The sequence below is a fragment of the Pseudorasbora parva genome, chromosome 13 (genome assembly GCF_024679245.1).
Source record: "Pseudorasbora parva isolate DD20220531a chromosome 13, ASM2467924v1, whole genome shotgun sequence".
NCBI classification, from domain to species: Eukaryota; Metazoa; Chordata; class Actinopteri; order Cypriniformes; family Gobionidae; genus Pseudorasbora; species Pseudorasbora parva.
In genome coordinates, this window is record NC_090184.1 from 11,811,821 (window position 1) to 11,837,295 (window position 25,475).

The window sequence follows — 25,475 nt, forward strand, 5'->3', positions numbered from 1 at the left end:
AATAGGTCTGGTCCACATGTATAATTTGTTCCATAACTTTTTTCAATCTCATGGCTAATACTTTAGATAGCAGCTTATAATCAGTCGACAATAACGCTACTGGTCGCCAATTTTTAATCTCTTGCAGATCCCCTTTCTTAGGAAGAAGAGTAAGGATTGCCCTTCTGCAGCTTAGTGGTAAAAAACCATTTTCAAGGCTGTTTTTTAATACAAGTGACAAGTCTTTACTGATTTCTTTCCAAAAAACTTTATAAAAATCCACGGGAATCCCATCCATACCTGGGGCCTTACCACTCTCTAAGCTCTGCAATGCTGTGTATAATTCAGATTCAAAGATTGGGCCACCCAGCTCTTTATTAGTCTCCTCTGAAACCTGTGGTAGTCCCTCATAAAAGGACTTTGCTATATCTAATGCCTCTTGAGACTCTTTCTTAAACAATTTTTCATAAAAATCAACAGCACATTTCCGAATCTCTGCAGATTCATGTAAAACTTGTCCAGTGTTGTTTCGCAACGAATGCATAAGTCTCTTTTGCCCATTTTTTCGTTCTAGGGCGAAAAAAAAATGAGAGGGAGCATCCATTTTAACTATATTTCGAAAACGTGAACGAACCAGCGCACCTTGAGCAGAAAACCCTAACAGGTTAGCCAAAGCTACTTTTTTATTTTTGAGGACTTTAAAATGTTCTTTATCTCCTGTGGAGTCTGCCAACTCTTGCAACTCTAATATTTCGCTCTCTAGATCTTTCATCGATCTGGTCAAATCTTTTGTCACATTTAAAGTATATTGTAAACAAAGCTGTTTGATTTTACTCTTTCCTATGTCCCACCACTGATTCAAAGAGACATATTCAGATTTTGTCTGTTTAAAACCATCCCAAAAAAACTTAAAAGTATCTCTGAATACACTGTCATCAAGCAGAGCAACATTAAAGTGCCAAAAAGCACTGTTACATTTTACATCTTTGATAAAAACAAAACATTGAACAAGAGAATGATCAGAAATACCGACAGGATGTATTGAACAATTTCTTAATACATTTGTTTGGTTTTTAAAACAATAAAATCTATCCAGTCTAGCTAGAGACAGATAATTGTCCTTAACGTGCGCCCAGGTGTACTGACGCTGAAATGGATAGAAAAACCTCCAAATATCACATAAACCATTTGATTCAATTAACTTGATTAGACATTTTCTGCTGGGACCATGCGGTTCTATGTAATTTCTATCAACATTTGCAGCCGTACAGTTGAAATCTCCCCCCAGGATCATATTACAGTCATCAGGACAATTCTTTATCACATTATCTAAAATGTTAAGAAAGACCACCCTTTCAGTTCCCTCAGTTGGAACATACACATTGATAAAGATCAATTTTACATTTTCAAAGCAAGCATTAATCTTCAACAACCTCCCTTTAATAATTTCCTCAATATCAAAAGAAATTGGCATAAATTCTTTAGCAAACAAGATGCCAACACCACCACTGTTATTGCTTTTATGACTAAGACACACTTCTCCATCCCATTCCTTCATCCAATCTGCTTCATTGTCTACTGTACTGTGGGTTTCTTGCAGAAATACCACATTAAGTTGTCTCATTTTAAGTAGATTAATTAGAGCAGCTCTCTTCACCTCCTCCCTGGCCCCGTTGATGTTTAAAGATCCTAGCTTTACTTCACACATGTTAAGTAAGTAAGAGCAATGGGATTGCCATTTTATCAAACCAGAGAGGAGAACACAAAGGAATGAGAAGAAACGCACAAACCAATTAACCATCGTTGGCTATTTGCGATCTAACTTTAAGCATCAATTTCTTGAGACGATATGTTTCTTGATCACTAAAAAATAACTGATCAGCCCTATCAGTATTTTTCATAAACAACTTGACTGAATCGAGAAACATCTTTAAATCCGGGAAGAACTCGTCAACTCTAACTGACCTCATGCCTTTAGTGTCCTGTAAGAATGAACGGAGTTTAGTGAAAGGGTAAACGCTCTCTGCATCCACCTGTGTGTCAGCACCAAACTCACACACACTCTCCTGTGTGTCCATTAAACCCTCTTCAAACTTCGAACCGTGTGCTTACACCACCTTTGATACTTTACTCGCCTGATCTGCATCCGTCTTATTGTCTAACTCTTTTCTTTTCATCGATTGTTTGGCCAGATCCTTATCACACACTACATTCTCCTCATCACACAACGCTGATTCAGCTATTCTAGTAGCAATGTGAACAGTATTAGTCTGTTTGCTTACTCTTTAACTCCTCCACAACTTCTTTCTCCAGATTTCTAGCATCACTTTCCTCCCTCGTTGAAGGTATATTTCCTTGTTTTGTACCTGAAGCGGTGACTCCGCTCGTACTCGGCTGCTCCACCGCACTAGCGGTTGTCTCAGCTAACGCGACCCTCTCCGGGCACGAGCGAATCAGATGGCCTACCGTTCCGCACCCAAAACATTTCATTAATTCTGATGTTACATGTACGGTATAATCATAACCATCAATTTTAAACTTAAACACCAAGTTCAGCTCCTCGTCATTGTTTTTAAGTACCATAAGTACCTGCCTCCTAAAAGACATAACATGTTTTAAATGAGGTGACTTACAACCCATGGGGATCATTCTAATCGGAGTCACTAGCTGTCCGTGTCTCTGTAACTCTTTAGCCAAAACTTCATTTTTTAGAAAAGGAGGGGCGTTAGAGATGATAATCTTTTTAGCAGGATTCACCAAAGAGAGAGCAGGTATAAAAGTGCCTTGAATTACCACTCCATTCTCAATTAACTGATTTGCTTTATCAATATCATCTAAAAAAATCACAACGGCGCCGTTCATCCGCGAAGCTGATTTAATGCTACCATAACCAACTTCTTCACCGACCGCTAAACTACAGTCCTCTACCGAACAGCCGGCCGGCGGAGACAGCTTAATGGCGTGCCGGCGCGTGAGCTCAGTCAAGCCGAGCCGATCGCCCGCAGCCATGCTGCAACCGCTGCTCTTCAAACAACTCACTAAAACCTGCACTAAATATCAAACAACAACAACAAACTAAAAACAAAAAATAAAACAAAAAAATAAAACAGAGAAAAAGATGGGGAAAAACCACTCAAACCACCACGCGCTCTACACGCTCAGTCTCACCATTCACTCAGAGAGAGAGAGAGAGATCAGAGACTTCACAGGACATAATCCACACCGGGACGAACGACCTTCACTCACTGCGCAACAACACGGCTGAAGCTGTCAGGAAAATGGCGGAAATCACCAACAAAAAATTCCCAGAATCCCGAATTGTCATCTCCACACTTCTCCCTCGACATGACACACCACCACACATCATCTACAGCATCAATGCTGAAATTACCCGCAGATGTTCTTCACTCCCAAATGTGCATCTGGTCCACCACCACCACATCGGCCTCCATCACCTATATGATGGCCTTCACCTACACAAAGATGCAGTGCAGATTTTTGCGAAGACCCTAAAAGATGCAGCCCTGGGCCGCAGTCCAACATCACCGAGACCCCTGCTGCCGACTCCAGAACACTACCGGCCCATTCACCCCTACATGCCCAGACCTCCGACCCCGGTGAGGAGAGACCCCGGCTGGATGAGCACCACACGTCGTCCAGCACACCCACAGACACCTATGGCTCACTACACCCCTGTGAACCTGCAGTCACCAACTCCACGTCAGCCGGCTGACCATCAATCCCCCATCAGGAGGAAGAAATCAAAACACCCCACACACCCACACCAGGAGAAACCCCTGCAACCGAGAGCACAGAGCTACGCTGAAGCTGCAGCCCGGCCTCCTGCTCCGCCCTCCACCTCCACCTCTGCCAGCGAGCTGAGCCAGATCAGAGAGATGCTGCACACACTGTGCAACCAGCTCCTGAGCAGATAAGAACTACACACACAAACAGTGCTCTATTGTGAAAAAAAAAAAAAAAAAACACATACTACTGTATTTTTTGTACGCTACTATGTATGTGTGCACATGTAGATACACTAGCCTCTCATATGCTATATTATATTATTAGTTATTAGTTATCTTCTCTCTGTCTTACCACATAGGTCTATCTTTAAAAATACTGATGCGTTCTTTTCAAATAAGTTGTTGGAATATTCAGGGTCTTCATTCTTCAACATTTGGTTCTAAAAGCACAGACCCAGAATTTCTTAAAAATATCAAAGATGCTGATATTATAATCTTAACGGAAACCTGGTGTCGAAATGATGCGCTTACCTACTGTCCCTCAGGCTTTTATGAAATAATTGTGCCCTCAGTGAAATTAAATACAGTCCATCGTGGACGAGACTCAGGAGGAATCCTGGTGTGGTACAGGGAGGATCTGGCCAAACACATTTCTGTTATAACAGTTGGAAAGTTTCATTGCTGGTTAAAACTAAACAATAAAATTAGTATTTCAAACACAGACACATATCTCTGTGCCATCTACATTCCTCCAGCGGATTCCCCATACCATGATGAGGAATACATGAACAACATCCACACAGAAACCAGCAATTTCCAGGCCCAGGGAAATGTGCTGCTGTGTGGAGACTTTAATGCAAGAACTGGATCTGAACCAGATAACATAGATCCAAAGGGCAATGAATATGTGTTTGGCCACAACCCCCTGAGTCTCACAAAAAATCTCCCACCAAGAAACAATCTAGACCAAACAGTGAACAAAAACGGAAGAGAGTTAGTGCACCTCTGCCGAGCCTCGGGCCTGTACATGCTCAACGGCAGGATCAGAGGGGACTCTTTAGGGAGGTTCACGTGTTGTTCAGCTCTTGGAGCTAGTGTAGTTGACTACGCCATCACTGACATGGACCCATCCTCCTTCAGTGCATTCACTGTCAAACAGCAAACTCCACTTTCTGACCATAACCAAACTAATATTTATATCAGAACACACCACACACCAGAACAAAACAGGCTGGAAACCTGCAAAATACATCAGGTCCAGCAGAGATACAGGTGGGCTCAAGACAGCCCAGACAAATTTATCCAAGCCCTCAATTCGGAAGAAGTAAAACATCTGATAAATACATTTATTACTACACAATTCGAAACAACTAAAGATGGTGTTAATATGGCTACAAATGAAATAAATTACATATTTACAAAGGCAGCATATAAAAGTGAATTGAAAAAGAAAGGCAAAAAATATACTAAAAAAAACACCAAAAGATGAAAAATGGTTTGACTCAGACTGCAAAACATTAAGAAAACAACTTAGAAAATTATCAAATCTGAAACATAAAGAACCAGACAACACAGACATAAGAACAGAATACTGTTCAAAACTAAAACAATACAAAGACACAATTAGAGAGAAAAAGCAACACCATCTGACCAAAAGTTTACAGGAAATTGAATACTCAATCAATCAAAATCAGTTCTGGGATATGTGGAATAATCTGAGCACAACAAAACCACAAGATCTACCAATACAAGACGGAGAAATCTGGATGAAGCATTTTGAAAAATTATATAAAGAAATTCCACCAAAACACCTCAATGAGAATTATAATCAGATCAAACTAAATCTACAAATTTATGAAGACACATTTAAAAATAATCAGAATCCTCTTGACTTCCCAATTACACATGAAGAATTGACAAACAAACTCAAAAGCCAGAAAAGTAAGAAATCTTGTGGTCCTGACAGCATTCTGGGTGAGATGCTGAAACACAGCACCCCTGAGCTGCAGACGGCTGTGCTCAAATTATTCAACATTGTACTAAGTTCAGGCTGTTTTCCTGACATCTGGAGCCAAGGACTTATTACCCCAATTCACAAAAGTGGAAATAAATTGGACCCTAATAATTTCAGAGGCATTTGTGTGAGCAGTAATCTGGGGAAGTTATTTAGTAGTATTTTAAACAATAGAATTGTAAACTTCCTTAATGAACACAATGTCCTGAGTCTGAGTCAGATTGGCTTTCTTCCAAATCACAGAACTACTGATCACATTTACACCCTACACACCCTAATCAATAAACACGTAAAACAGACCAAAAACGGAAAAATATTTGCATGCTTTGTCGATTTCAAAAAAGCATTTGATTCTATTTGGCACAACGGATTATATCACAAACTTTTACAAAGCGGTGTAGGGGGTAAAGTTTATGACATTATAAAATCAATGTATTCGAACAACAAATGTGCAATACGAATTGGCAACAAACACACAGAATTCTTCACCCAGAAGAGAGGAGTGCGGCAGGGCTGTAGCCTGAGTCCAACGCTGTTCAACATTTACATTAATGAACTAGCGGTGCAGCTGGACCAGTCTACAGGCCCTGGACTCACTCTAGGAGACGAACAGGTAAAGCTCCTGCTGTATGCAGATGACCTGGTGCTGCTGTCCCCCACTGCACAGGGACTACAGCAGCACCTGGACCTGCTGGAGAAATACTGCCAGAACTGGGCCCTGGCAGTCAACCTCACAAAGACCAACATTATGGTCTTTCAGAAAAAGCCCAGATGTCAGGAACACAGACACCAGTTCAGTCTAGGCAGCACCGCCCTAGAGCACACGATGCAGTACACTTACCTCGGCCTGGTCATCACTGCATCAGGGAGTTTCAGTTTGGCAGTGAATGCTCTCAAAGACAAAGCTCGAAGAGCTCTATATGCCATTAAGAAAAAATTTCAAACCACTGATTTACCGATTCCAATCTGGATTAAAATCTTTGATAGTGTGATTCAGCCCATTGCGCTGTATGGAAGTGAGGTTTGGGGTCCACTCAGTGATCAGAGCTACACTAGATGGGACAGGCATCCAACAGAAGCCCTACACACTGAATTCTGCAAAATTATCCTAAAATTACAAAGAAAAACCCCCAATAATGCATGTAGGGCAGAATTAGGCAGATTCCCATTGATTATTAATATGCAAAAAAGATCCCTCAAATTCTGGATGCACCTTAAATCAAGTCCCACAGAATCGCTACATTTTAAAGCGTTACAAACCCAAGAACTGAACCCCGAAAAAAGTCCCCTCAGTCAGCTGGTCCTGAGACTTACTAACCAGACTAACTCTACTAACACACACCAGTCTCAGACCAGCACTGCTTCTCACACGAACATCAGAACAAACCAAATTACCAAACAATTGAAGAATACATATCTGGAACATTGGGATCAGGAAACTAAAACACAAAGTAAATTACAATTCTATCGAACTCTAAAATCAAATTATGAATTGGAAAAATATCTCCAGAGTGTCAGAGACACAAAGCAGAGACGGATCCTGACCAAGTACAGGCTCAGTGAGCACAGTCTGGCCATCGAGACGGGCAGACACAGAAAGAGCTGGTTACCCAGAGAGCAAAGGGTGTGTGTTCACTGTAGGACAGGAGAGATCGAGACAGAGACGCACTTCCTCCTTCACTGTCACAAATACATTTCTATAAGAGACCTCTACTTTAATAAATTTAATACATTAATGAATAACTTTACAGCCATGACTGAAATAGAACAAATAAATATAATACTAGGAGAGGGACAGACAGCCGCACTGGCTGCGAGATACGTGTGTGCGTGCCACAGCCTGAGAGACAGCAGGTGAGTGTGTGTGTAATGTGTGTAATGCATCTGACTCTAATTTGTTACACCGGTTATTTAAGTTCAAGTTAAGTTATACGGTGTTGTAATATTTTCTTTCTTATTACTATCAATTATTTATGTCAATGTGTATTATTATTTATATAATTCGCTTTGGCAATATTGTATTTTTACATTCAAGCCAATAAAGCAATCTTGAATTGAATTGAATTGAGAGAGAGAGAGAGAGAGAGAGAGAGAGAGAGAGAGAGAGAGAGAGAGAGAGAGAGAGAGAGAGAGAGAGAGAGAGAGAGAGAGAGAGAGAGAGAGAGAGAGAGAGAGAGAGATTTGATTTTTAAAACCTTTAATTTACGGTAGCTCACGTAACTTTTACTTTACCACATGACGAAAATGCCTAAGTGGTAATCACTACACAAACACAACATCAAAACAATACACATTAATTAACCCATTTTTGTAAAAAACAACTCCTCTTCAACCACAGAACACAATACATTATTATAACACCAAATCATCTCAAAAGTTAAAAGATCTTTTGTAGACTTTTAAAAACAGAAATCAATCAGAACACGTGACTTAACCAGATTAGAAAACAAAAACACCACATTATCCCCCGCTGTTCTTTCAACTTTGTTTTTTCTACTTAAGTAAATAGCCATTTTTGCCTGACCTAAGACAAAATTTAAAAGTTGACAGGTGTACTTTCTGCTTCTGGCAAACTTAAAACCAAAAATAAAAACCAACATCGAAAAACATTCATTAAAGGAAAGAAAAACATTTTCCAGAAGAATAAATAAAGGTCACAGCCTTTCACAGTTCATGAAAGCATGAAAAATGGTCTCCCTTTGCAGACAAAAAGGACATTTTTCAGTTACATCAGGGTTAAGAACAGAGATAAAAGCATTAACTGCAATTGCACAATGAATCAACTTCCATTGCAAATCTCCTGCCTTTTTAGACAACTGTGGCTTGTATAATGCTCTCCATTCAGGTTTTACCTCATCCCCAATACCCAAAAACTTGCGCCATGGTGTATCAACCTTGTTACCTAAAACTTTTTTATTAAAAGCTTTAACACATTTTTTATACAAATCTTTACCAGTTGCTGTACATAAATCCAAACTCAATGACTTTCCATCATTGAGAAACGGGCCCCCATATCCATCCAGCTTTGGTGAAATAATAAGGCTGGGAAAAACGTCCAGTACATAGCCACCATTGACATATCCAGGATTGTCCGCCAGTAACAACATTTCTTCAGTGCTCATTATGGATTTCCATTTCTTAAGCATTTGTTCAACAGTTCGTAATGATTTCATTCTTAAACAGGAGGCCACTTCTTCCGATTTGTCAAAGTCTATTCCAGCTTTTTGAATAAGATGTCCAAAAGTTATCATGTGTGACTTCCGCAAACTCTCCCCAAGTCCATGAAAAGAAGAACAGTCAATCGTTAGATCAAAACGTGCTCCGTTGATTAGAGGCTCCTCCAAGAGCCAATACGGAGATGACGACAATTCATCTCTCCGTAAGTCAAAGAGACTCAAAACCTTGAAAAGGTTGCGGTAAAAAATAGGTAGTCCATTCAATATTACTTTGCTAGGATCCATGAAAAACAAAGCTTTATCCAATCTCAGTCTTTCAACTTCATTGAAAATAATACATGCAACAGCCCGCCATCCTTTCGCTACAGAACCATATAAAAAACGTTGTACAAATTGTAAACGAAACGCAGCAATCCTGCTCTTCAAATGTATCAGTCCATGACCACCTTCTTCTTTAGGTAAAAATAAAACACTTTGAGGGACCCAATGTAATTTATACCAAAAAATTTAGCTAAAATCTCTTGAATTTTATCCACCACTTTAACTGGGGGGTCTAAGACAGCCAGCCTATGCCAGAGACAAGATGCCACTAAGTTATTCACAATTAGAGTCTTTCCTTTAAATGATAGCTTTGGAGTTAGCCATCTCCATTTATCAAGTTTATTTTTTATTTTTTCCTCAATCCCTTCCCAATTTTTCAGGCTGTATATTTAATCTCCTAAAAACACTCCTAAATATTTAAAACCTTCTGTCCCCCATTTTAAACCATCAGGCAGGTTTGGTATACTTTTTTTCCCAATGTCCAATTAAAATTGCCTCACTCTTGCCCCAGTTCACTTTCGCAGAAGATAAAACTTTAAAATCATCTAAAATTTTCATTAAAACGTTGACATCGTTTTGCCCTTTGACTAACACCACGACATCATCAGCATAGGCAGATACTGCAATATTGACATTACAAGCATGTAAATTCAACCCACAGATATTATCCCTCAATTTTTGCAATGGGGGTTCTATGGCTAGGGTATACAACATACCAGACAAGGAACAACCCTGACACCCCTGTAAACCTTGAAAGGAGAACATAAGCCACCGTTTATCTTAAGTACACTCTCCACGTCACCATATAGAACCTTCACTTTTTTAATAAAATCTTGGGTTATCCCAAAAGCCTCCAAAGTTTTCCACAAGTAAGAATGTTCAACTCTGTCAAACGCTTTCTCTTGGTCCAATGAAATGAGACCAATATTTATGTTCAGTAACTTAGAGACTTCAAAAATGTCTCTAATAAGTGTGATGTTGTCAAAGATGGATCTCTCCGGAACACAATATGTCTGGTCGGAATGCACCACCTGATCTATGACTTTAACCAACCTATTGGCTAAAGCTTTTGATAGTAGTTTATAGTCAGAACACAAGAGTGAAACCGGGCGCCAATTTTTAATCTCCAACAGGTCTCCTTTTTTGGGGAGAAGAGTAATAATCGCCCTTCGGCTGCTAACCGGCAGACAGCCTGAACTTAAACTATCATTAATTACCTCCAAGAGATCCTCTCCTATTTCAGACCAAAAGAACTTGAAAAATTCTATCGGAAGGCCATCAATTCCCGGCACTCTTCCGATATCCGTATCTTTAAGAGCTGTATGTAGTTCCTCCAACTCCAATTTACCTGAGAGCTCGGTGTTGGCGCTCTTTGACATTTGCGGGAGATCTTTAAAAAACGCACTTTCAGAGTCACATTCGGAGTCTAATTCAGTCTTATATAACTCTGAATAAAAAGCACAAGCTCTAGCTCGTATATCTTTATGACAGGATAGTATTGTACCTCTCTCAGAGCGTAGAGCATGTATGAAATGTTTCTGTCTATTTTTCTTTTCTAAATTGAAAAAATATTTGGATGGTGCATCCATGTGCTCCATATTCAAAAATCGAGAGCGAATCAGAGCTCCCTTTGTTTTTAAGTTTAAAAATTCTTCGAGCTGTGTTTTTTTATTTGAAATCAGTTCTGTGCAACTCTGCTGATTTGCGGTATCTGCCAAATTCTGTAAATTTAAAATCTCAGCCTCCAAAAATTCCATCGATTTATTTAGTTCACTGGTGACGTTTTGAGTGTACTGTTGACATAATTGTTTTATCTGGATTTTGCCAAAATCCCACCATTGCTGTATATTTTGAAACGTAGCTTTACAGTTTTTAAAATCTTTCCAAAAAAACTAAACACATCTTTAAAATCCTTATTGCACAACAGATTTGTATTAAAATGCCAGTAAGCACTTTGTGGTTTAATCTGATTTAAAAAGAAAGAAACTAAAACCATATGGTGATCAGAAAAGCTCACAGGTATTATTGAACAACTTTTATAAATACTCAGTTGGTGTTTAAAACCATAAAAACGATCTAATCTAGCAAGGGAAAAAACATTTTCACGAGTGTGCGCCCATGTTTATTGCCTTTGTCCATCATGAAAATATCTCCATATGTCACTCAAATCATTGGCATTTATCATCTTAGTGAGACACACTCGGGAAGGCATATGAGGCTCAATATGATTTCTGTCAATAATATTCTCGGTGCAGTTAAAATCTCCTCCTAAAAATAGGTATTCCTCTGTACAACATTTTTGTAATGTGGAATTCAATGTTTCCAGAAAAACTATTCTTTCAATAGCTGAAGTAGGAGCATAAATACATACGAAAATAAAAACATAATCCTCAAAAACTGCTCTTACTTTTAAAAGTCTGCCTTTTACAATCTAATCCACCTCATATGAGATTGGACAGAAACTTTTGGAAAACTACGGAGCCCCTAAAGGGACGTGGTGGAGGATTTTTTTAAGGTGGGGAGATATTTTTTTTCACTAAACCTTTTGCGTTCCCTCGCAAAGACATTTGCGTTCCCTCGCAAAACTTTGCGTTCCCTCGCAAAACTTTGCGTTCCCTCGCAAAGACATTTGCGTTCCCTCGCAAAACTTTGCGTTCCCTCGCAAAGATATTTGCGTTCCCTCGCAAAACTTTGCGTTCCCTCGCAAAGATATTTGTGTTCCCTCGCAAAACTTTTGCGTTACCTCGCAAAGATATTTGCGTTCCCTCGCAAAACTTTTGCGTTCCCTCGCAAAGATATTTGCGTTCCCTCGCAAAACTTCGGAAGAACTTCCTGTTTAATGTCCCTGCCGCTGGCCGTGTTTCAAACAGCTCAGTCAGTGCGTGAACAACGGAGAGGTTCATAGAGTTTTATTTTGAACTTGGACTCAAATATAAAGATTTGCGGTCAGTGCTTAGTTCGAGGCATGGTTTTGACGTAAGTGAAAGACACCTAAAAAGGATATTACGCGAAAAAGGACTGTCTCGACGAAATAATTACTCGAGCTTGGTGGACCTTGTTGATTTCATCCGTAATCAGCTGCAGTCGTCAGGGCAACTTCATGGATACCGTTGGATGTACACCAAATGCAGAGAGAAAGGTCTGCGTGTGAGGAAAGAGGATGTGCGCTTGGTGCTGAAGGAGCTAGACCCTACAGGAGTTTCAGTGAGGAGAGCCAGACGTCTTAGACGGAGGAACTACTTTGCTAAGGGACCCAACTTTATTTGGCATTTGGACTCGTACGATAAGTTAAAACCATATGGCATTTGTATTAATGGATGCATTGACGGCTTTTCGAGGAAGATTATCTGGCTTAATGCATACACAACTAGTAGCGATCCAAAGCTAATAGGTGGTTACTATATTGAAGTCGTGGAGCGTTTGGGAGGATGCCCAAGAGTTGTTAGGGGGGATCTTGGAACTGAAAATGGTCATGTCAGAGACTTTCAGCGTTTATTGCACATCAATTACGCAGATGAAACTCTTGACAGCTATCTGGATGGTGCAAGTACTGCCAACCAAAGGATCGAGTACTGGTGGGGGTTTCTGCGCAAGGAATGCATGGAATTCTGGATTTCCCTTTTTGCTGATCTCAGAGACAAAGGATACTTCGAAGGAGGATTCTTGGACAAAAGTTTGCTCCAGTTCTGCTGCATGGGACTCATCCAAGTGAGTTCAATGGAAACGATGCTTTGATGCTTCTTTGTGTGTGTGTGTGTGTGTGTGTGTGTGTGTGTGTGTGTGTGTGTGTGTGTGTGTGTGTGTGTGTGTGTGTGTGTGTGTGTGTGTGTGTGTGTGTGTGTGTGTGTGAGAGAGAGAGAGAGAGAGAGAGAGAGAGAGAGAGAGAGAGAGAGAGAGAGAGAGAGAGAGAGAGAGAGATTCCTAGATGTTATATATATATATATATATATATTATAATTTTTTTTAAAGTAAACTAATTATATTAAAAGTATTAAAATATTTTACAGGATGAACTGGATGATACTGCACAGGTTTGGAATGCACACACCATTAGGCCATCAAAGAACATCAGCAACCCCAGTGGTCGGCCCAGTGTGATGTATGGACTGCCTGAACTCTACCTCACCAGAGACTTTCTCCCCTCAGCTGACACTGAAAGTATTCAATTTTGCAAGAATGAGTGCACTTTCCGACACCCCATACCATGTGATCCAGATGTAAATGAACTGTGCAACATTATAATTTCTGAGTCTCAGTTGAACCTTCCAAGAGACCCATATCAAGCTGTGAACTTATACATGCATTTAAGAGATGTGATCAGGGCATTATTGTAAGAACCCTTTTTATCATAAACGTGTTTGTCTGACTTGCATTGGATTGTGCTTACATTGTAGACAACACTGTCCAGGGGGATTCTGCCTAATTGTAGAAAGTTTTTTTTATAAAGATTACAACAAATGAATGTCATAAATGAACGTCTTTCAAATGAAACCAACATATGCAAAATTGTATAACTGGACAGAAAATTTACTGATAAAATCTGTTTATTTCAGACAAATTAGAACCTGTAACACCATGTAAACTTTGTGTTTACTCTTTATGGAATAAAAAAGAGGTTTAAGATTCAGAGAACTTTCCTTACCAACAACCATAGTGGTATTGCATAGAAAGGAAAACATAACAGCTGTTTGTTAACATTTCCAGTATATTTTCAATTCAAAAACTTTGAGAAGTGTCAAGATCATGAATCTATATTTAAAACGTTCTTCTCAGATTTCTGTGTAAATACAATACACATATTAGACTTTATTAACATAAGATTTAAATACAAATGTATCAGTATTAAAGGGATAGTTCACTTTGAAATTAAATTTTGATATGTTTTAGCTTACCTCATGGGCATCCGAGATGTAGGAGTATTTGTTTCTCCAGTAGTTTCAATTTTGATCATTTTAGGTCAAACCGTTCTTGTCTGTGCCTCACATAATGCAGGTCTATGGTCACCACCTCAAAGAGCATACACAGAGAAGTCCAAATTAAACAATCCCCCATCGTAAGTACACACGTAAGTACACCACTACGTCCGACTGATCCGAGGGTGCGCGTGCGTGTTTCCTGTGGTGTACAAGAGGTAAACACGATATAAATACTGTTCGTTTTCTCACACAAACCGCTCGTTTGGTGTCTTAGGCCATCAGTGTGTACTTACGATGGGGGATTGTTTAATTTGGACTTCTCTGTGTATGCTCTTTGAGGTGGTGACCATAGACCTGCATTATGTGAGGCACAGACAAGAACGGTTTGACCTAAAATGATCAAAATTGAAACTACTGGAGAAACAAATACTCCTACATCTCGGATGCCCGTGAGGTAAGCTAAAACATATCAAAACTTAATTTCAAAGTTAACTATCCCTTTAATAGCTGCAGTGATGTATTTTCAAAGCAAACAAACCTGACCACTTACCAAGTCTGTGGTTAAATGTTATGTAATTAACAAAAAAAGTTGATTGTTGAGTTTTTTTTGTACTAACAACAAAAGTGATATTGCATAAAAAGAAAAAGAGCTCAGCTATTTGTTTCAATTTAACACTTTGCAGGTGTAGAGTACATTTTAAAATATACTAAAATGTATTTTCTTTTGTCTAAACAGCAACAATAAGACTAACAAATAACAATTTAACTGTACTAACAGCTGTGGTGATATGCTTTGAATGAGAATAAACCTGACCATTTATTGACTCCAAACTTATTTCAAAAGTAAATTCAATGTCATGAAAACTACATGTAAAACAAATTAATAATATAGGGGCCATTTAAATGTTATGTTATCTAAAGAATGCTTTTGAATGTTGAATGAACCTTCACATTGATTGTTACAAATAGTTATAATGATTAGATTGTCAAGAGCAGCATCAAATTTACAGGATATGCATTTCAAAGTAATCACTGGACAGAATGTTATCAAACTCTGTGCGGAGGTCTGGGTAAGAACTGTACGTATACGGTAAATCAAGAGTAGCTCCACAAGTATGAGCAACTGGTCTTCTGCTGAGACCAGATTCTGCATTGAAGCTCACCATGATTTGATCAACACATATGACAGAAGAACCAGTACAGAAGCGTAGAAATTTCTCTGCTTTGCCTTGGTCAGCATTTCTGACATAACGTTGCAGATGATTGAATACCATCTGTTCTTTCTGAGAGGGAATTACCTGTGTTGTTTTAAGTAGCTGTGCCACTTTTTTGCCAGTGGCCTTCTTTGTGTCATAGAGTGACAGTAGACTTTCCTGGTCTGGTACTTTCAACAGTGCAAATGGCATGGTTTTGGAAAAGCAATCTATTATATATTTGGGCTCTTGAAGTATTGCTTTATGAGCCATTGTTTGGATGGCAACTTCCATGGTGTTTTTTGGAGGGATGCAATGAGAGCCCATTCTTGTGAAGAGGTCAAGCAAATCCTCTTCGTCACATGTGTCCAGTGTGCCTTGACGAGCCTTTGCAACTACAGATCGTTCAGTCGAAGAGAGATAGTTGTGGAAAGATAACATCAGGACATCATCACTGACTGAGTGAATTCCATTCATGCAAGCTAAAACGAAAGCACAAGAAAGCCTCACTGGCAGTACACCGAGGTCAAGTAATCCTTTTACCCAGATTCTTCCTACTGCCTCCCATTCAGCTTCAGAGAAGTCCTCAGTCTAGGTACACGCTCATCTTCCCCTTCACACTGTTCAAGGAACTGCTCCCAGAAGGCAGTGTAAACTTCTCTGGACACTCCAGCATCATCTACAGCATTCTCATTTACAAATTCCATCTTTAAAGTTGATTGAATTATGCTGCTATCCATGAACGCAGCCAAAAGATCTTCTACAACCTTTACCCTGTGTATTTTAGCATGCACATTTTTTGGATTTGCTGAGTTTCCAGATGAAATTGTAGAGGGAAGGTGGTTTCTTGAATGTGATGGCAAATCTTCTGGTACTAAAGGCATTTCTCTACCCATCTAGAAAAAGTTTACAAAAAAAACATTTAGATCTATTGTTCCAATCCTTTTTTTCAACGTGTGCTCAAAGTGAATATTTTCAAACAATTAGTTCAGTCAAAAATAATTTTCCCACCCTCATATTTGTTGTCTAACCTGAACAAAAGTTTGTCAATTTTATGTATAATTCGGGCAAATTACAACGTAATCAACTTTGTAAACTGTATTTAAGTTTGTTTCAATTGCTTTGGCACATTTTTTTTAATATTCTTAATATTTTCTAAACTGTAAGTTTAATTATTATAACTGCTTGTTGGACCATCAAAACTCTAAAATGTAGTAACTTACCCAAAACATTTAATTCAAAATAAAAAGTGTTTTTGTCAAAATGTGAGCCACAATGTTATATACATTATATACACATACAGTATATATTGTTTCTACTTTCTTTTTAGATATTGACTGCTTTCTATACTAATGTCAGTTTTGTCTATCTGGATGTTCTTGTGGATCACACTGAGCTTTTTAGATATTGATTCAGACAGTCTGTAAAAATTGACTGACATGTAAATACTGTAGTACACAAAAATAACAATTGTATACATACATTACATTTATTTTTGCAGAAATGTGTTACATGTAAAATGAATATTCACAGTTGCTTGCTCAGTTTTATACACTCTATTATGTATTTTACTTCAACAACAAGCAACTGTACATTTTCAGTTTACATACAACAGATTTCTACAAACATTACTGTAATGTATTAAGACATGCATTTAAGGGTTGGAAAGTTCCTCCAGACATTACAAACATAAATATTTATGGAATCTAACATGTCTGACATATTTTGATAACTGAATGGATTATTTTTTTGCATGTGATGGCTCACACAATGAAAGAATGTTTAGAAGTTGTGAAGAGTTTGACAGTTTCATTGAGAGTCAGCATATAGCTTTGATAAACAAGCCATGTGCATTTAGTTATTGTGCAAATTGCAGAAAATTGTACTAACTTTTTTGCACATATGTTCCAAAATACATTCAATTTGCTACAGATGCCCCTCCATCTCTTCCATCTCAGTTGGGCCACCCACATTTAGAATCAGGCAGATAGGAATCTATTTATCATTTAAAAACACTTTGAATTGCCAGTGTATGAAATGTGCTATATATATATATATATATATATATATATATATATATATATATATATATATATATATATATATATATATATATATAAAAACTTGCCTTGCCTAAATCAAAAAGAATTTTTTCAGAGATCTGAACCTTTTGTTGTGAGGGAAAAAAGTCCCATTTGAAAAAGAAGTTTTGGAACATTTTCGTATAAGTTAAGTTGCTTATCTAATTAAAGGTGAACTATGTAGTATTTTTGCAGTAAAATATCCAAAAACCACTAGGCCAGTGTTATATATTTTGTTCAGTTGAGTACCTACAATATCCCAGATGTTTCCAACTATTTGTAAATTGTGAGAAAATTGCTATTTTAACCAAGGACAGGGACGTTGCAGCATTGCATTTGAGAGAGTCGCCTGTCAATCGCGCGCTACCCTCGGTTTCGGCTTTTATTTGGCAGGAGCGCCAAAAAAACGTTCAGTTGTTCACTCTTAGCAGTGTGAACAACTGAACGCATGGAGTAACGTCATAACATCGTTTTAAACACACTTAAATGTATCTAATATGATAAACAGAGCTACATTACCTCAAAATCATAACCGGAAGAGCGGATCTGTGCAGGAGCCCGGCAAATGAGTCCCGTCCCATCATAATAAAAGTCCCGGTATTCGCAAGGCGGGTATTTGTTTAACAATCGCTCCAGCGGCCGTGCTCAGGTCCATAACACTCGGTCCTGCTCTGCTTTAGACTACAGTAACGTTAATAACCGCATGCATGAACGTGATTTCTGCCCGAGTCCTATTTTTCACCGACTGTGATGAGAAGACCACATCTCCCAAGATGCTGCGCTCACACTTTGCGTCATCAAACTACACATTTGTTTTGCATAGGCGCCCTCCAGTGGACAAAAGCTGCATAGTGCACCTTTAATAGAAGTTAATTGATAAATAATATTTATGACATTATTTTTGAAAGCATCCTTGCTTAACAGCATTTTTACACAAGTGCCTAAAACTTTTCATAGTACTAGCTTTGAAGGTTTCTTCAACTGTCTTGGAGACGTTTCTGCAAGTTTTTTTTTTTCTGTTTCTTTATATAATCCCAGATGGACTGGATGATAACTGGTGTTAACAAAGGAATAATGACTATATCTTTCCCTGAGCTCTAATTTTGTACTCCACAAAGGAAAGTCATACAGGTTTAGAATGATAACAGAATTTTCATTTAAAACTGTTCCTGGAGCATGCCTATCTGTTTTTTTTATGCATCTTTATTCCTACCGAGTCTACTGCATTTTGAATTATGGGTGGCACTTCAGGTTTGGGGAACTTCAAAAAGACAAACGAATAATATCAAATCATAAGGTTGCCATACAAATACAGACTATCCGTTTATCAGTTTGACTGAATGAGCTGTCAATTTTTCCTTCATGCTTTTTTTCAGACATGAGAATAACTTTGCGTTTGGTATTTAAACATGACATGTTATAACAATAATATGTATGGCAAGAGCTCTTTTCAGTCCCTACTTTCATGATTATTTAAAAAAAAAAATCTAATCTCATGATTATTTTTTATTTTATTTTTTTCATGATTATTTTTATTTTTTACTTTATATTCCACTTTAATAGTATGAAAAAGGAAAATATATACTGCACATTTGTGGTCTGTTCTCTCGATATAATTTAAGATATATCCCATTAATAAATCACTGGACAAATTCACAAAGCACAAAGAATCTTGTTGATGCTTTTACACTTTTAAATGTCATTTTAATGTTTGATGGTTGAGGGGAGAGTAGAATAATATCGTCTCATTGTAACCAGTTTAAAAAAAATTAAACCATATTATTTTGTTCATAAAACGAGTCTTTCACTGATTGTTTACAGTGTAACAGAAATTACACCCATAATTTGCGCAAAGTGCAATGGGACAATAAGCTGGATATATCCTTAATACAGTCTTTGTCCCTTCTTTGTTCCTTATTGTATGTCTATATATTATTAAAAATTAATTATTAATTAATAACTAATTATTTTTTTATCTAAACAAACAAATGTTGAATCTTACAAAAATATGCAATTCCGTGTATTTTGAATTGACAGTGCAGGTATAGGACTGATTATCTATGATCTACAGTGCTTCCAGATGCAAAATTTGTGGCTCTCTTAACAGCAGTAGAGGATTACTTGAGGGTGGTGATGGTACCTCAGTTTCAGCTTCATTCAGCTCTGCATTCTGGAGGATCAATAAATGAGCACAGGATGAAAGTAAGACCCATTGTTACAACAACAAAAATGAGAGAGAAGTCCGGAATGACATTGTTATGTATATACTTTCATTTTAAATGTCTGTGGAGGAGCTATGACCTCATAAATGGTACTATTTGATAGTGGTACCATCACTTTGGCATTTGTTTTAGACAAAGTAATGTATTTACACTAAATTACTCTGATGTCATTTCCGCCTGGATTTGGCCTATTGAAAAGCCTCCCATACACACATACAGTGGTCTAGGTTCAAAATGTTGGTGTCATTTTACAGGAAACCCTTAAAGTTACATAAAACACTGCTAAAAGTGATAAACATGTAAGTATATGTTGTCTAAGCTGTTATAACCCCCTGGAGGGGTCATCCCTTCAGACCCATTTGAGTAAATCTGTCTTACAACATGACACAGACAAACTTCTTTTTTCCACTATTTTCTGTAATTTAGTGGAAATAGCCCAAACGGTCTGCAGGTTCCTAGAGCACACAGGGCCTGAGTTACACACTTTCAAAAATGAATTTATAAAAATAAAAATAAATTAAAAAGCGCCTACTGGGGGGGGGGTTGGTACTAAGGGTATTACAGCTTAGACAGCATATACTTACATGTTTCAAAGAGTTTCCTGTAAATGACACCAACATTTTGAACTTAGTCCACTGTATGTGTGTAAGGGAGGCTTTTCAATTTGGGTAGGCCAAATCCAGGCGGAAATCCCAAAAATGGTTCTGGTGTTTAAGAGGTTAATGTAACAGCTGATCTAAAGGCCTTCCACATGATGCAAACTATATTTCTGGCTTTCTTACCAGCAGTACAGGATTGCTATTACTTGAGGGTGGAGACGGTACATCAGTTTCAGCTTCATTCAACTCTGAATTCTGGATGATCCATAAACATGCAAAACATAAAAGTGAGACACATTGTTACAAAAACATGAAAAAGTGTCACTGTTGATAATGTAACAGTTGCCTAGTGATGAGTGAGAAGCAAAAAGCTAGGGGCATTGAGACATTTGGTCCATTAGGACCACATTACCAATATGTTGTTCTCATTTAGATTCCATGTTATCACAATTGCTTGGTCTTCATCTGTTTGTCCAAGTTTATCACCATCATTCCACTCAATTGTGTCTTCCTTATCATCATCTCCAAGAGTTACTATGTTGCTATGTCTGGGCGGAATCCGATCAGTTAATTCAATGAATTCACAGCCTCTTTGTACATCACAGGGCTCCCGTAAATTCTGTGGACTCTTCGTTTGTTGTACACTTTGATTCCACAATTCATCAGTGTCCTCGTCACTTGAGGTGCTTATGAGTCTCTGGATGGTGCATGTTCTTTCTGTATCTTTTGGTGATGAAAGGGAGCTGTGTGATGTGCTGGGTATCTCTATTCCCATGGTCTCTAAGGTCAAACCACTCTGTTGAACACCCTCCATTCCTCTTGTTCTCTGTGCTCTAGCGTTTTCTCGTCTCTGAAGAACATGCAATTTAACATTTAATGATTAAAATTCAGCTACATTAATGATATTAATAGCCACTCAGCTAAATTAAATTATAATTGTGATAAGTCAAAGTCTAGGTGATTTGACTGACCTTTCTCTTATTGTCTCTGTTAGATGAAAGTCCTTGAAAGCTTGAACCCTCAGAATCAGTGTCACATCCATGCAATGTATCACTGTCTAATCCATCATGTAGTAATGTAGAGTGTTCATAACTTTCATCCTTTTCTTCATCAGTTAAAGAATCTACATCTGTGAGGCACACCTCCTGTTTAGTGCAAATGTAAAATCTCAACATTTTCAGTTTGGTTTGTTCATAGAGATTTCCAACAGTGCTATCCATGGGAATGATGTTTCTTTTAAAGTCACACACATGAAAAGTGAAGTCGGAAAAGTGACCTTTTGGTGATTGCCCACTTGGGAAAAAAAGGTTCTTTCCCATTTCCATGATTTGTAAAACAGTTGTCTTTTTTTGAACCGTCACATGTCTTGTACCACCACCATTACTGGTCCTCACTTGTTGGTATCCTTTACGGGAGAAGTGAAGCCATCCAATTTCAATTCTTCTGGAGGTCTTTTCTGCAGACACATTTTTGTGTCTTGCCAATAAATTATTTTCCTTAGGGAAGACGCGCGCTTTAACATTCAATGCTTTGGCAGACTTTGATCCCAGTTGCCTTGCTTTAATTTTATCTCTTAAATTCTGCAACAGAGATTCTTTATCAGAACAGGCCGCTGTTTGTTGACAGAAGGAGAGGAGAGCCAGTCGGTCACCATATGAATGAATATACTTTGCCATTTGCTCATCAGTCATGACAGAGAGCACAGACTTGTCAATCTGAAAGTGCAGAGAAGATCTATTTTTATAGATTGTTTCTTGAAAGAACATAAATGCACCCATGATTTCATACAAAGTTGTGTTGTTGTTGTTGTTGTTGTTGTTGTTGTTGTTGTTTTTTACAGTAAAAGCCACATCTCTTTATCTACATGCCATTCTGGTTCTAAAATGGAGTTCAATACTAACATTCAGGACATAGTTAATCTAACTATAGATTAATAGTTAATAGTAGCTACTGGTAATTACAGTTGAGCGAGTACCCCTGCAGAAACATATTTAGCATTTAAAAAAAAAAGAGGGATCATAATTTCGAAAAAATTATGACATTTTTTTTTAGTACTGCCCGGATAAAGCTATTTTAGATGTCATAATGTTTTCATCAATTCCACATACATATCAACAATGGCTAATAAATAATATAAGCAAAATAAAAACTAAATTATTAAATAAGAAAAAATTCATCATCTTGGTTACATGTTGCTTGATGATCAATGACTGTTTGTATGCTCTGCGACAGTTGTACCTGTTACAACCCTACTTGTACCTGTCCACAAGGCTACCTGTAGCTGCTTGCATCAAATTCACCTTTAGGACTGTCACTAAAGAGCACCCTCCTATGCTCATTAACTCAGACAAAAGTCACTGATCTTGCAGCAAGTCAATCATAGCAACCACAGGAATGCACTTTTTTGAACAGGCTTATTTTGACTCTTTTAGGTTGTTGTGGAACAGATGCAAGTATGTTCTGTTAGGTTAAACAGCTTCATCAGGACAGAAAATAACATTGCAATTGTAATTATCCCTCTTATTTTTGCAAGGGAGTGCAAATATATACACTCAACTGTAGAACCAATATGATATCATTAATACTAGTGAACCAGATAAGGTAGGCTACTGTACGTCCCTACATAGATTAATTAGATTGTGTTATTCTTAAAGTCTTCTGGCTAGCATTTAAACATAACATGGTTGTTGATATTAATAAATGTTTTTACATACGGGGATACATGTCAACACCTTTTGTTGCAGCATTAAAAGTATAATGTAACAATAATTTACACCAGCTGATATAAGCCCATAGACCTTCAATGAAACGGTACCTTGTCCCTTTTCATGTGGATGATGTCCTCTTCTGGGACATCTCGTGATCTTAGAAACTGTTCAAGATCGTCCTCCATCACAGTTAATTTTTAGAGATTTGTTCTATACACGGAAGTTGGCTTTCTTCTATAAAAGTAATACCATCTGTTAACTGCGTAGGCCTACATCCAGGTCACTCAAGTGATGCTGTAAAGATTCAAGCACTAACCACCGTGACCGCGCAGAAGTCTCTCGCGAAACCTGTGTTCTCGCGTGAGACTTTTGCGCGGTGGTTCAGTAGTATATTCCTGCACAACCGGAGGCTGCAGTTTCAGGACCCCAGTTTCAGGACCGCAATTCTAGGACCCTCGTTTTTTGTGACAGCGCCACCTACAGAACTGAATGATATAGCGGTGTGCTCCAGTTTCAGGACCTCAGTTCTACAACCCAGGTGGTTTAGTTAGTAGCCATAGTATCAAGATATTTCAACACAGGAGTATATTTGATGTGATTTTTTTTAATTCAACATGCATCAGAGGTTAATTACAAAGTGTGTAATACCTGCTTTGATGCACAATTTAAAATTTAAACAAATTAATTTACACAAAATATAAATGAACAATGTATATCAATCTTTTAAAAAAAAGTTGAGTTCCTTAAATCTTAATTCCTTGAATTATACTCTATATTGATTAACCTCCTTAAGTTTAACTAATTAGTTAATTATCAGGTAAAATAAAGATGGAATCAGTATATGCAGTCACTAAATTACAGTCAGATATTTTAAAGGTTGTAGAGAGGCAAGACAAGACTCAAGAATGATTGAAGAATATATATTTATGTCATTTTTGCAATAACAACAGCCCCAAAAAGACCCCTTTTTTCATCAGTTGCTGCACAGACGGAGTGGATATATCCGATTTAACACTTGTGCACTGTTGGAGTTGTAGAGAGAGAAAGCCAAACAGAATATTTGTTACTGATGTCCATTTCCAAACTCCAAATTTGTAAGTATATAAGAGCAATATCCACCAATTGAGACCATGGTACTTTACAGTTGAAGCTGCATATAGCATAAGGCAACTACTGTAAACATTTCCTATATACCTTACTTAGCTAAATGGATGATGACTGACATTATACTAATCTGGTGAACATGGTAATTTTGATAAATGAGCCATGACACAAAATGAACTGTAGATAAATTGTAACTGAAAAATTAATAAAAAACTGCACAAGTTATAAAAACCAGCAAGTGTTACAGAGATGAATACAAATATATATTGATATAATACCCTTCTATTTTGAAGCACTCCATTAGAAGAAGACACCACCACTTTCTAATGAAAGGCATGTCCATCTGAAAGATGTGACATTGACAGATACTATATTAGCATATACTTGGCAAAAACAAAAAAACAAAAACAGAAACAACAACAACAACAGCAACAACTACAAAAAAACACTGAGACTTTATCCCGCAGTCATTTCCACAGTTATGGCGTGGCAATCCCTAAAAGGAAAAAAAAAAAGGTAACATACATGTCAAAAGCCATTGCCATCTCAGTTACATTATGAAATTTACGATATGCAGAATGGAATATAATATTTGTTTGGAGTAGCTAAATATGCATTTATTAATCACTGCAATATTATGCCCAGTCTTTTCAGTCCAGCTCCAAGGATAACAAAAAAACATTTGTGCAAGATTCATACAAAAAAATTATTTAAAAAAAAATATAAAGGATTCATTTTAATCGTTTTAATCCTTCACAGCAAAAATATATCAGTACAAGAACGTAGCCAAAGTATAAATGGCTGAACTTGACAAACATTATGCATCATAGACAGGCTAATATTGTAGTGCAACCAGGCAGTCAGCGCAGTTATAATATTTTATTCTTAACTATGGTAAAATAATGAGTATTCAGAAAGTTTGCCCACTAATACAGTAAGCTACAGGTAATCGTACACACCCTTACAACAACATGCTTTTGTCATCTTTTTAAGTTTAATTAATGTGCTGGCAGCTGGCTAGATGTATTATAGTCATTAAAAATCAAAAAGGATGTAATAAATCTCAGCCACACCACGATCAAGAACATCAAAGTAGCCTAGATAATAAAACTTGCACACAAATTCTTAATTCGTCTGCATTAATTATTAATTCATAGTTAGCAGCTCTCACTTTGCCTATTTTGTTTCATTTAAAGGTTATAAAATAAAACTTGATTGAATATCGGTACTCACAGTCTGATAGGTGTCCATCGTCCATCTTAAATTAGTGTTTTGGTGATTCGGTGATAGGTGGTGCTGTCACAAAAAACTAGGGTCCTAGAACTGCGGTCTTAGAACTAGGGTCCTGAAACTGCAGCCTCCGGTTGTGCAGGAATACCCTTCTCCGGTGGTTCGCACTACAGGTATTTTTGTTTT